The sequence below is a fragment of the Diachasma alloeum genome, unplaced genomic scaffold, assembly GCF_001412515.2.
Source record: "Diachasma alloeum isolate Michigan unplaced genomic scaffold, Dall2.0 Dall_scaffold_00499, whole genome shotgun sequence".
Classification (NCBI taxonomy): domain Eukaryota; kingdom Metazoa; phylum Arthropoda; class Insecta; order Hymenoptera; family Braconidae; genus Diachasma; species Diachasma alloeum.
In genome coordinates, this window is record NW_021680631.1 from 111,552 (window position 1) to 123,116 (window position 11,565).

The following is an 11,565-nucleotide window of genomic DNA, read 5'->3' on the forward strand; positions in this document are numbered from 1 at the left end:
TAGCATCCTCTTTACATATGGGATTTAGATGCGTGAAGACATCTAATCACCATAATCTATGGCGTAAGGTGATTGCAATTTGCAAATCAACAAACGCATTTTCACCTCGAATCCCGGTTTTATTCGCGAGTGAAGTGAAATTTATTCTGAAATTCAGTGATCATGGGGAACAAAAAGCGCAACCAGAAGGGAAACGACAAAGATAAAGCGAAATTACACTTATCCGTGGCAAGGCATAAACCCGGCCCTAAAAAAAAGTAAGTGAGAATTCTTATCTTTTTGGCTATATACAGCTGTAGCATTTCACAAGTTTGGAGATCTGGGGACTCCAACGGTGTGATTCAACTTGATTGATGCATTTCACCTGTGCATGACATCTGCAATTCATAAAGAATATTTACCAGCCTATTCGAAGTTGAATCACAGCCTTGGAAGTCGCAGAGCGGTCCAACATTGGAAAATGCCATACGTGAAATCGGAGCATTTCCGCTGTCTCAACTGTCTGCTCTTCAAACTCATAAAGAACTCCTTTCCCCTACAGAATGTACATTCCACCTAGGCTTCATTTCTTGAGTAACTCATAGAGAACATTTTTCAATCTATGAAAAGAGGGGTATAGCGTAAGTTTGAAGAGTAGACAGTTGACATTGCCAAAAAGGCTCTAAATTCACCGGCGGCATTTCTCAATGTTGAGTCAGTGTGACCAAAGGACACCGTGGAATCCCTGCATTATCGGCCGGCTGTACGACTGGAGTTTTCCATGGTTTCCCTTGCAATCCTAGCCCCAATGGGGTACAGTTAACAGTAAGATGGCCCATGGTAACGCAGATAAACATCAGAAGAGAGAAGTGGGAGAGGCAAGGCAGATGAATGGGCAGCCTATAAAACCGTTATGGTAGTCGGAAAGAAAAATGATTAACAAATTAAATAAAAATTCGATCGTGAACTACAGATGTTAAATAATTCGTTGCGTGGTTGAGAGAAATTTGAATGCGCGTTTTGTATTTTGAAAAAAGTCAAAAATTCCGGATCACCTGATGGTCAGTCCCCCCTAAAGATTCAATTTTGATAGTTGACGCGTAAGAAAAAAAAAGGATAGGATTTTCTACATGATTTGCTATTGGGAGCTGATGGATGGGCGGAGCTTACGGTTTTGAGATAGTACTTTACATATAAGTTTATGGGGTGAATTTCATTTTGATACGAATTGAATGAAATTTATCTCATTTGGAAGCTACAAAAAAACTAATCTGGCAATGATTTATAATTTGTTAAATTTCACTCTGCCAATCTCGAGTTTTTGACTTTTGAAGACGGCTTAGTTTCTATTTCAGTCCCATTGAGCCGAGACGGTTGATATCTTTAAAGAAACCTAATCGGCTTCCTTGATACAGCCGTCAGATTTAACGTGGATACGTCTATGGACCGAAAATTAGAATTTTCTAATCACTTTGTACTATGAGAAATTGCTCTAAAAAGACTTAGTTGATTAAGAATGCTTTCTATTCCTTCGCTCTGTTGGATAAGTAGGAATCTACTTTGATGATTGACTATGCGACGGAGCCACTTGTTTGTACAGGGCGACAATTTTTCACTCGTGGCGATATCTGTAGATGGCGCTGACGCTCCCTCGAATTGAAACCCGCCAATCAGAGCCCACGGAAAATCGAGATAGTTCTCTGCACATGCGCACAACCTATTTGCGTAGAAAAACGTTCCACAATTTTGGAGTTTTCGGTTGTTGGGGGGTATATAAAGCGGTGGGCTGCCCCACAGCGCTCACTTTCGATCCAGAAAGCGACGAGGGAACAACCAGAAGCAGAGAGGCCGAGAAGCTGAGGAGCAGAGAAAGAAAAGCCAAGAAAGGAGAATGGAGAAGCTGAAAATCAATGGATCTCAGGAGATCTACGGAGGAATCACGGACTTCAAGGTCAGTTGAACCTTCGAGAGAGTTCCAGAGAGGTGAACTTCCTATGAGCACACCGCTTGACCATCTTGAGGCTAGACCCGAGGCAAATCATCGAGAGGTGTAAGTTCACTGGGTAACCGCATAGTTCGAAAGAACTTCCTCGCACCTCTCCACGGTTTAGCAGAGTGCAGATAAATCCCGATTTGGACTAGTGATTGTTAACCCGCTTCTCCAGGATACTTGAGAACTTTCAAGTCTCAAATCCATTGAAAACTCACATTCGCTGTAAATTTGGAAACTTAATTTCGCCAATAAAAAAATTCTCGCTGCAACCAAGAAACTCAATTCCGCTAAATAGTAAGGAAAACTCAATTTATGCTCGTAAGTATCGCCGATAGATGGCGTGGCTGCATAAGCATTTTTTCGCCGAGTGACCCCCCAACACGAAACCATAGACGTATCCACATCAAAATGATTCTTTTTCTCCCCACCAGATTCATACGCCCATCTATCAGTTCCCAATAGGAATTCGAGAATTTCCTACAATATGCTATATATAAAGGAAAAGCCATTTTCAAGGCGACAGATATATCAGCGCAGAGCCCAAACTACAAGAACTACAAGCATGAGTATTAGACAAATTATTCTCATTTCTATTATTACAATATATATCCTTGATATTTTCGCCGTTTCGTCGAAAGTTCGCAGGTTTTTTCAAATGTTGTGGAAAATTGGATAAATTTCTCGAGTCTTCGGCGAGACGTACGCGAAGGGTGGCTAGTTTCCTATATAATACTATACTATAGTCAATACTTCAGGAAATACTATAGGAAATGTGCAGATTCTGCATCTGTTCATTTCATCCATTGACTGAAGCCTCCCTAATTTTGGATTATCAACTAGGAGCAAAGCGGTTGCAAAGAAGTCTGCGAATATTTCTCAGGCAGACCCAGCCCACGACAATGTTGCCAATCCACCAGTGGGGCGCATGGCGACGCAGGGGCAGGTAAGTATGAACAATTCAGGTGATGATAATTGTAATAGGTCACGCCATCATTTATTGAGAGAAACGAGTAGGAATGAACAAGCAGTGCTTTCTACTGCTTCTAATTCCTCAGTTTCATCAACTGATTCACTAATTCGTGGTTCGTATACGCCGGGGCTTTGGAATATTCCTCTCATTCTGGATGATTCATCACACGAAATTGGAGATCATTGTTCGAACGGCCCACCAACATTCGTTCAACCGAATCAACAACTGAGCCGTAATTCATCAGTTTCATCAAACGGCTCTATTATTCGTCGCTTATACACACCTTCGCTCTGGAACATGCCTCTGACTGAATCCAACCCCGTCATCTGCGTGGATGAAGGTAGTGCTTCGAATAATCAGCGGCGATTGCAAGAAGATGATTCATCAGTTGATAATACATTGAAACCTCATGGTACAGCGGAGCAGAGAACGAATAGTGCACCACGAGAGAAGAGAGAAGACAACGATTTTGAGAGGAATAGACTCTCTCCGAAAAGTAATTCACCAAACGATTCTTCCCAAATTAACCTATCGCAACTCTCTTCTTTTACTCCTAATTCACACAGCACGAATTTCGATGTAGCATGGGCTAATGAGAACGGATATGTGGAGGATTTTTTTATGGATGTCGATAATGATGACAATATAATAAGAGAAAATCACATTCGTCGAGGACCAACAGCAGTAGCAGTGAATAACAGGGAGATCAATAGGAACACTTCACACATAGAAACATCAAATTCTTCTTGTGAAATTAGACTACCTGAGCCGACAATGGCTGGAAACATGCAAATTTCAGGAATTGTAACAAAGATGGACACACGTTGTTCACAAATGACAACCAGTTCCTTTGATTCGCAATGCAATAGCATAAATTCAGAAACGGCACAGGCTAACGAGGAGGCCATCATGGAGGACGTATTGCGAACTGTGGTGAATGATGAGCATCAAATTGAAAATTGGTTGCATTGTCGAGCCTCAACATCTAAGGCCGCCAACAGAATGAACAAACATCGCTCAGAAATGACTGACAGTTCCTTTGACAGTTCCTTCCAAGTGCAATAGCATGAGTTCAGAAACGGCACGGGCTAGTAAGGAAGCCATCATGGAGGACGTGCTGCGAACTGTGGTGAATGATGAGCCCCAAATTGAAAATTGGTTGCATGGTCGATTGCCATTATCAAATCATACTTCGGATGACTCCAGGGCGAACCACGATGGACTGATGGAAGTTGGACTGTTTATGGAAATTGATGACATGTCTTACCCAAAATCAAAAGAAACCTTGTATGAAGAAATGCTTCAGAAAGCTGATTCCATTGGTACGTCAACGAATATTGACGCAAAATCGGAAAGTGTACGAGGTGTGGTGACTGAAGATGATGCGATTATGCAGATCCGTCCTAGAACTGAAGCGACGTTACCAAAAATTAATGATGGTTTAAACGATCACGACTATACACTGATGACAACAGCGTCCCATTCTCAGTCTCATAATGAAAGTAGGAGTCAGCAATCCAACAGTACTAACTCCGATGGTGTGTGGGCCCGAGAAGAAGGTATAACTGAAGAAAACCTGCTCATAAATATGGAAGATACCATACCTCAGAAATCCCAAGGATTAAACATTTCGGCATACTCACCAAGGTCACAATCTCCTAATCGTATTGTCCATTCTACAGAGATAACTGAAGAGCAGGGAAATGATAATAACGATGATGATGATTTTAGTGACGATGAATGGATGAATGATTTCATAGATGATGATTGGCTCGACGATTCAATCGAAGATGAAATGCTTCTAGAAGATGGTAGATCCAGCCCACACGACAATGATAGAAAGCACTTGAAGCATGGTGATCATCATGGTAGAACCAATAACTTTCCCAAAGCAAATAATGCTGATGATGTTAATTTTCTAGATGATGAAATCGTTTCCGCTGAAGAGCATCCTGATACTCAAATAAATCATTTATCAGAGGATACAGATGATGAATATTCAGACAACGAAGAGGATGAAGTGAACCATCAGATGGATAATGAGGAAACAGAAGGGAACGATTATCCACTTCAGGGAGAAAATGGACCAAGTGAGCCTCACAAAAATACTCAATCCAAGAAACCAAAAAGAAAAGCATCAGAATTCGATGCGGAATCACGCAGCATCGTCAAATTCACCCATATCTTCAGACAGCTTCAAAAGCTCTTCATCAACGGTATTCATAGACCGGAAATAGGATGTACCATCAATGACCTAGTGCTCATTGAACAAGTCCTTCATGGGTTGAAAACACAATTTGTGTTCAAGTGCACCATGTGCAATCGACGAGAACACATTTGGTCAGAAGTGGAGGACGAGAATTCCCTCGATGTGAATCGATGTGCTGTCCTTGGAATTGCTGCAATAGGCAAAGGACAAGCTGGCTTGGAAGAGTTCACAGCTAATATGAGCCTCCATTATCTGAACAAGAAAATGTATAAACAATTGAGTGAAGAAATGAATGAGAACTTCATAGAGATCGCGGAAGAACATATGAAACAGAATGCTCGTGAAGAATGCCGTATAGCTATGGAGATAAATTCTGTTATCAATGGTATTCCCACAGGTCGAATGATATCAGATGGGACTTGGCCTGTCCGATCATATAATAAAGGAGGTCGCTCAGAGTCTGGAATGGCTGTAGGGATCGGGGCACGGACCAAGAGAGTAATATTTGCAGGTGTCAAGAATCGTTACTGTTATATATGCAGAGTCGCTGAGAATGCAGGAAAAGCAATTCCAGATCACAAATGCTGGGCCAACTATCCAAAAGACAAGAGTATCCTGGGCGTTGAAAGCACTGTGATTGTAGAAGAATTCAAGACAAGTATCGATAAGCATAATTTGATATACTCACATCTGATAGGAGACGGCGATAGCAACTCCTATAATAAGGTTCTTGAAGCCAATCCTTACCCAGATCATACTTGCATGGAGAAATGTGAATGCCAATTACATTTACAACGTTGTAGAAACCGAGAAATTATAGCCATTACCAGGAGTATCAAACCAGGACGATCTGTGGAGTTGCAGGAGTTGAAGAAACTTCTTTATGAGAGTATTGCCCAAATTGACAGGGACGTCACCAGTGCTTCCAGGTATTGGAAAAGGCAGGAAATACGTGATGAGGAAAAGATACCCAACTTGCACAAAGATCTTATGAATTTGATGTATCATATTTTTGGAGACCACACGAATTGTGCTCAATATTTTTGTGATGGAGAAAGTAGGCTCAATGAGCATAATTGGATTCCTCTACTTGAAGAATGTGGTATCTTGCAGCAGCTGCAATCAGTAATGCAAAAATGGAGTGATAACGCCTCCCATCTATTGGTGGGAGAAACGTCAAATTTAGCTGAGGCTTTTAATTCTGTATTGGCTAAATACATTTACGAAAAAGGCGTCAATGTTCAGCAAAGAGGCCTTCATAACGCTCGTACTGCAATAGCTGTTATACANCAATCAGTAATGCAAAAATGGAGTGATAACGCCTCCCATCTATTGGTGGGAGAAACGTCAAATTTAGCTGAGGCTTTTAATTCTGTATTGGCTAAATACATTTACGAAAAAGGCGTCAATGTTCAGCAAAGAGGCCTTTATAACGCTCGTACTGCAATGGCTGTTATACAATTCGATGACCAAAATGTCGCCAGCACATATCACAGAGAAACAGGCGCAATTCCCCCTTTGGAACTCATCGAAATGGAAGCACGGAGGCAAACGAAGAACATATATAACAGGAAGTACAAAAAGACTAAGAAGTTCCCCGACTTAGTATCAGTTGAAACCGAAAATATGAGGGAATCAGCTGATTACGGTTTACATCCGGCAAAACCAGATATGTCTCCACAACAATATCAAGAGGCGGAGAAACAGCACAAGGACACCTTGTATCAATGGCAAGCGAATCGAGACAAGAAAGAAGAAGAAACGCGAGGAAATGAAGGAAATAAATATCTGCTAAGGAAAAAATTGCTCCTGGCTAATCATTTTTCACAAATCTGTCGCTTGAAGAAGACCACACCAACAGCCAAAACGGTTAAGAGTATTCTGTATCCACCCGTGACCGTGGCGGCTACTAAGAACTACGAGCGCAAATGCAAAAATCGAATAAAACAACAATACAGTGGATTACAAGAATGTGGAATCATAATTGATGATGAAATCCCTTCTCTTGCAGCGCAACCAGATGGTTTGTTGGGCAATGACGCAATCCTAATTGTTCATTGTCCCTACAATCTTCGTGATAAGACAATTGAAGAAGCATCCAATGATTCGAAACTATTGAAATCGCTCAAGCAAATATTCAACTACGAAGAGTCAATAGTTTCAGGTTTGAATCCAAATAGTCCTTTGTATTATCAGATTATTGGCAGTCTTGCGATTACAAAACGAAAAGTATGCAGATTTGTATTAGCAACAAACATGGATGAAGTGGCTCTGACAATTGACTACACACAGGAAAGATTCTGGTCACAACATATGGTACCTAAACTCAAAGAATTCTATAACAAGTTTATGGTCCCTGAAATAGTCGACAGTAGACATGCCAGGTCTATGCCATTGCGCGATAACATTCGATCCAAAGACCCTACTGACAATCAATTAATAGAAAGGGGTAACTCAATAATTCCTTGTGAGAATTCATCCAGTAGATTGGAATCAACAATTATTTCTAGTGATGTTCCTGTGTTTAACAACGCAGACGTAGTCAATGATGTCGATCCTAATGAATTCGTCTTCAATAACCTCAGTGACAAAGATTTGGGAGCGATATTTGATGACGAAGAAGGCGAATTAGAAGTTGGTCACATGGACGTATTTGGAAACATGATGATGGAAGCCACCAATCAATTGTATACATATCAATCGCCTCTATTATATCGCAAGTTGTCAACAATACGACCGATAGATCCGAACTGTGAACACATTCAAATTTTGTATCGACCAGGTCATTGGGTCATTACGATACACGACAACTATATATTTATGATACATACTGGGTCAACGGCCAGCGCCCAAGTGTTGAACCTTTCTTACCTTATCTGAGACGTTTGCTTCCATTTTATCAATTCGAAGAGAAGCCAGTCATCTTTCCACGCGTACAACAACAGACAAATAGCATAGATTGTGGAGTATTTGCTATTGCAATTGCAGTGAGTTTGTTACATGGTCTCGATCCATCACAGATTACTTATGAAACGTCACAAATTATGCGCTTCCATTTATATGAAATGTACACATATCGTAATCTCAATCATTTTCCAATATTAGAGGATAAATGTAGCATTACAATCCCAAATTTGCCTGAAGTTCTTGAAAATAAAACAATCGCATATCTTGACCGATTGGAGCGATAGCTACAGTAATTTTTTAGCACTTATCTGTCCATAAAGTTGACTAGTTTGTTATATCGTAAAAAGAAGATGAAATTTAGCCACCGATACATCCGTTGTAGCAATAATAATGCCAGTCAAATTGACGAGACTGATAGATGCACATTGCACCCATGATAAAATCCGCACTAACACTCTGGTTAGATTGATAATGAAACTCAAAGTATAAATTGCAAGCTGAATTCATTAAAGAATGACGGTGGAACACGCTCTGAAAAAGGCAATAAAATGGAATAAAAAATGCATTTATGAGACACATTGTTGCCAAAAGTCTCATAATCCCTGGGTTCAGGACAGTTCATAGTTCCACTGTAAAAAGCCAGAGTGTTGTATGCAAACCATGAGCAACAGGTAAAGATTGCTGTGATAAATATCCACCAGGAGCTATTTTAAAAGGCAAGTCCCCCCCTTTACAAGAAGTGAAAGCTGATATAAACCCAGGGTCGTCAATTTGGAAAGCTCCACCTACAGCAATTCGAGTATAAATAATAATATGAAGGAAAAATATAATCATGGCTTCAATAAAATAGGTGGATAAAAAAAACCTGTTGAGAACTCAATCGAATTCAGCATGAGAAAGCAAAAATGAACTGTCTGAAAAGTATAATATATTTGTAACTTACGGAGATAAAATGAAGGAGTCGTGCCTAAGTGCGAAATTACCAGCCGAGCCGAAGGCGAACGTGGTAAGCACGTGAGTAAGGGTCCTTTTTTTTTATCTCCAGTAGTTAGAATGGTATTTTTTGCCTCGGCGTAGGCGGAAAGTGAAATTTCACTCTCAAGAAGCAGGAGAGAAATGTGTACTTTGCGCTCACGGGGGCGAAAAATAATTATAAGGGGGCGGACAATGAAGCTATGAAGAAATATGAGTGCACGATTGTTGCGTGCGTTGTCAATACGTCTATCAGTCAGTCCCTTTCGACAATTCAGAAGTTATTATAATAGTGGCAATGACAAAATTATTGCTGTTGGATATCATGACGTAGAACTTATTGAATGCTCCCAAGAAATCAATTGTCATCATATGAAGAACTCAGGAATTCATGAAAATGTAATAAACGGGTGGTAGTGCAAACGCTAGATATTTTATCCCAATCCCTTATACCAACGAAATTATCGGCTTTATGCAAAATTTTCGATGTTAATATATAGCCATAATGTACTCAGAGATTGCGCCATAACGTTACAAATTCGTTGACGATTGCGATCATAATGGAAGAGAGTAAGAAGAAAATAATAATAATAATGATAATAATAATAATAAAGGTATAGAAAATGTACAAACCGAAAAATGACGAATTTGTAAATTTATGGACGCAATCGCGAAGGTAATGAGAACAATTATGGAGTAGTGGAAAACAAAATGAAGGATCACGATAAACAAAAATGAGAGAAATCAAATAGATAGAAACAAATCAAGAACGATCCAAAAAATACAGACAACAGAATAAGTGTTATTGCACTACTCTTTTCCACTGCCATAAGCTTATGAGCTTATATAACTCTCTACTCTCTGAAGTTATGATCGCAATCAATCTTGTTCGAATCCCTTCCTCTTCGTTTTTTTTTATGTAGTAATTTTATTCATTCATATTGCAGGTTGCTAAAACGTTCACCGATAATTTACATTCGGTGGCATCGACGTTTCAATATGGTGAGGAACGTCCCCTATTGGTGGCCTCAGTGGGAGCCTGAGCCATGTATCCCTTATGCTTCAATTCCCGAGCCACAGAACGATGGGCGGAGCTTGGCTGCGAATTGGGTGGAGTTCTTCTTACCGGAAGCAGGATTTCTTAGGCGAAAATTGAAAACAATTTCATCTTTTTCAAATATACCTAGACACTTCCAATTGAACTTTCCGATTTAGGGTTTACGAACCGATTATGATTGATGTATTGAAGGAAACTATTTATGTAATAAAGATCAAAGTAGTGAAATATATATAAATATATTGTATGTCTCATTTCCTTCCAAATAGCCCCCCAGGAATCTCTCTAAATTATGTTCCTGTCTCATTGTTAAAAATTGCCTAATATTCACCATGAGCTCCCCCCCTTTCTAGAATTTGGTAAAGCTTCAAATCTTTTTTATGTTTTTTGCAAGGGGGTGAAAATACCTCGGAAGGGATGAAATCAAGAACATAATTATTGACCATTCAGGAATATTTTTTATTCATTTCAGGACAGTAAGAATACTTCAGGAAACGGCAAAAGAAAAGATAAACAGATCTCGTCTGGTCTTTTGATTTTTACTTCGGAACAGCAGATTGGTGAACGTCATTTTTTTTCGATTATTGCATTGTGTGCGGAAATGATTCAATGATTCACGCCATAACAAATGGGGATTTCAAATACATATTTTTTCACAAATATGATTTTTAGCGTAAAGTGTGTGTGTGTGTGCGCCTGTGTATATGTGTGCACCCGCGTGTGTATGTATACGTGTGTATACGTGTGTGAATGTGTGTGTGTGTGTGTGCCGAAAAGTATCAAAAAACGCATCAAAAATGACATGCGCGGCTTTCTCTTCCAAAAAAGGTCTTTTAGGACTTACGGCTCTTTGATTCGAAGGCGACGATATGAGGTATCAACCGGGATTCCTAAGAAGAAAAGCCCCCTTTTGATATAACACAATTATTGAGAACAATGCCACTTACGACCTTTTNAAAAGCGCCCTTTTGATATAAAACAATTATTGAGAACAATGCCACTTACGACCTTTTCATTTCCTCAGACTGCTATACACTCTCGAATGACCTCTATGTAACTTTCATATGACATTGATAACTCCCATATGACCATTATATGATCCTATCAAACTTTCCCATGACTTACATTTGACTGGCGTTCATTTCATCTCGTCATAATTTTTCCTGTCTATTTAGCACCTCGATATATATATATATATCGAGGTGCTAAATATAAGAGGTGTATATATATATATTTATACCTCTCTATCATTGTTTATAAATCTTTTTTTTTATGCATGTGATGATTTTTGCGGGAGAAAAAATTAGGCCGCCTGATTTGATCCCCTACATACGGACCTGTTCGATTACCATTATTAGTCAATCGCGCAGTTACCGACGGCGCAACTAGGGATTTTTTAATTCCTAATGCAACCGCCAAACATGATGGCGTTAAATCGCTCAAGGGGGAAAAAATTATTACACCCGGGCCTTAATGAT

General features: G+C 39.7%; 1 long non-coding RNA gene across 1 annotated transcript; it reads left to right on the forward strand.

Annotated features, from left to right (window-relative positions):
* The first annotated feature begins 7,667 nt into the window (after window positions 1-7,667).
* On the forward strand, window positions 7,668-10,325 carry LOC114841450. The gene is made up of 2 exons (XR_003783119.1): window positions 7,668-8,138; window positions 9,978-10,325. It is a non-coding gene; the product is annotated as an uncharacterized LOC114841450 (long non-coding RNA).
* The last annotated feature ends 1,240 nt before the right edge of the window (window positions 10,326-11,565 follow it).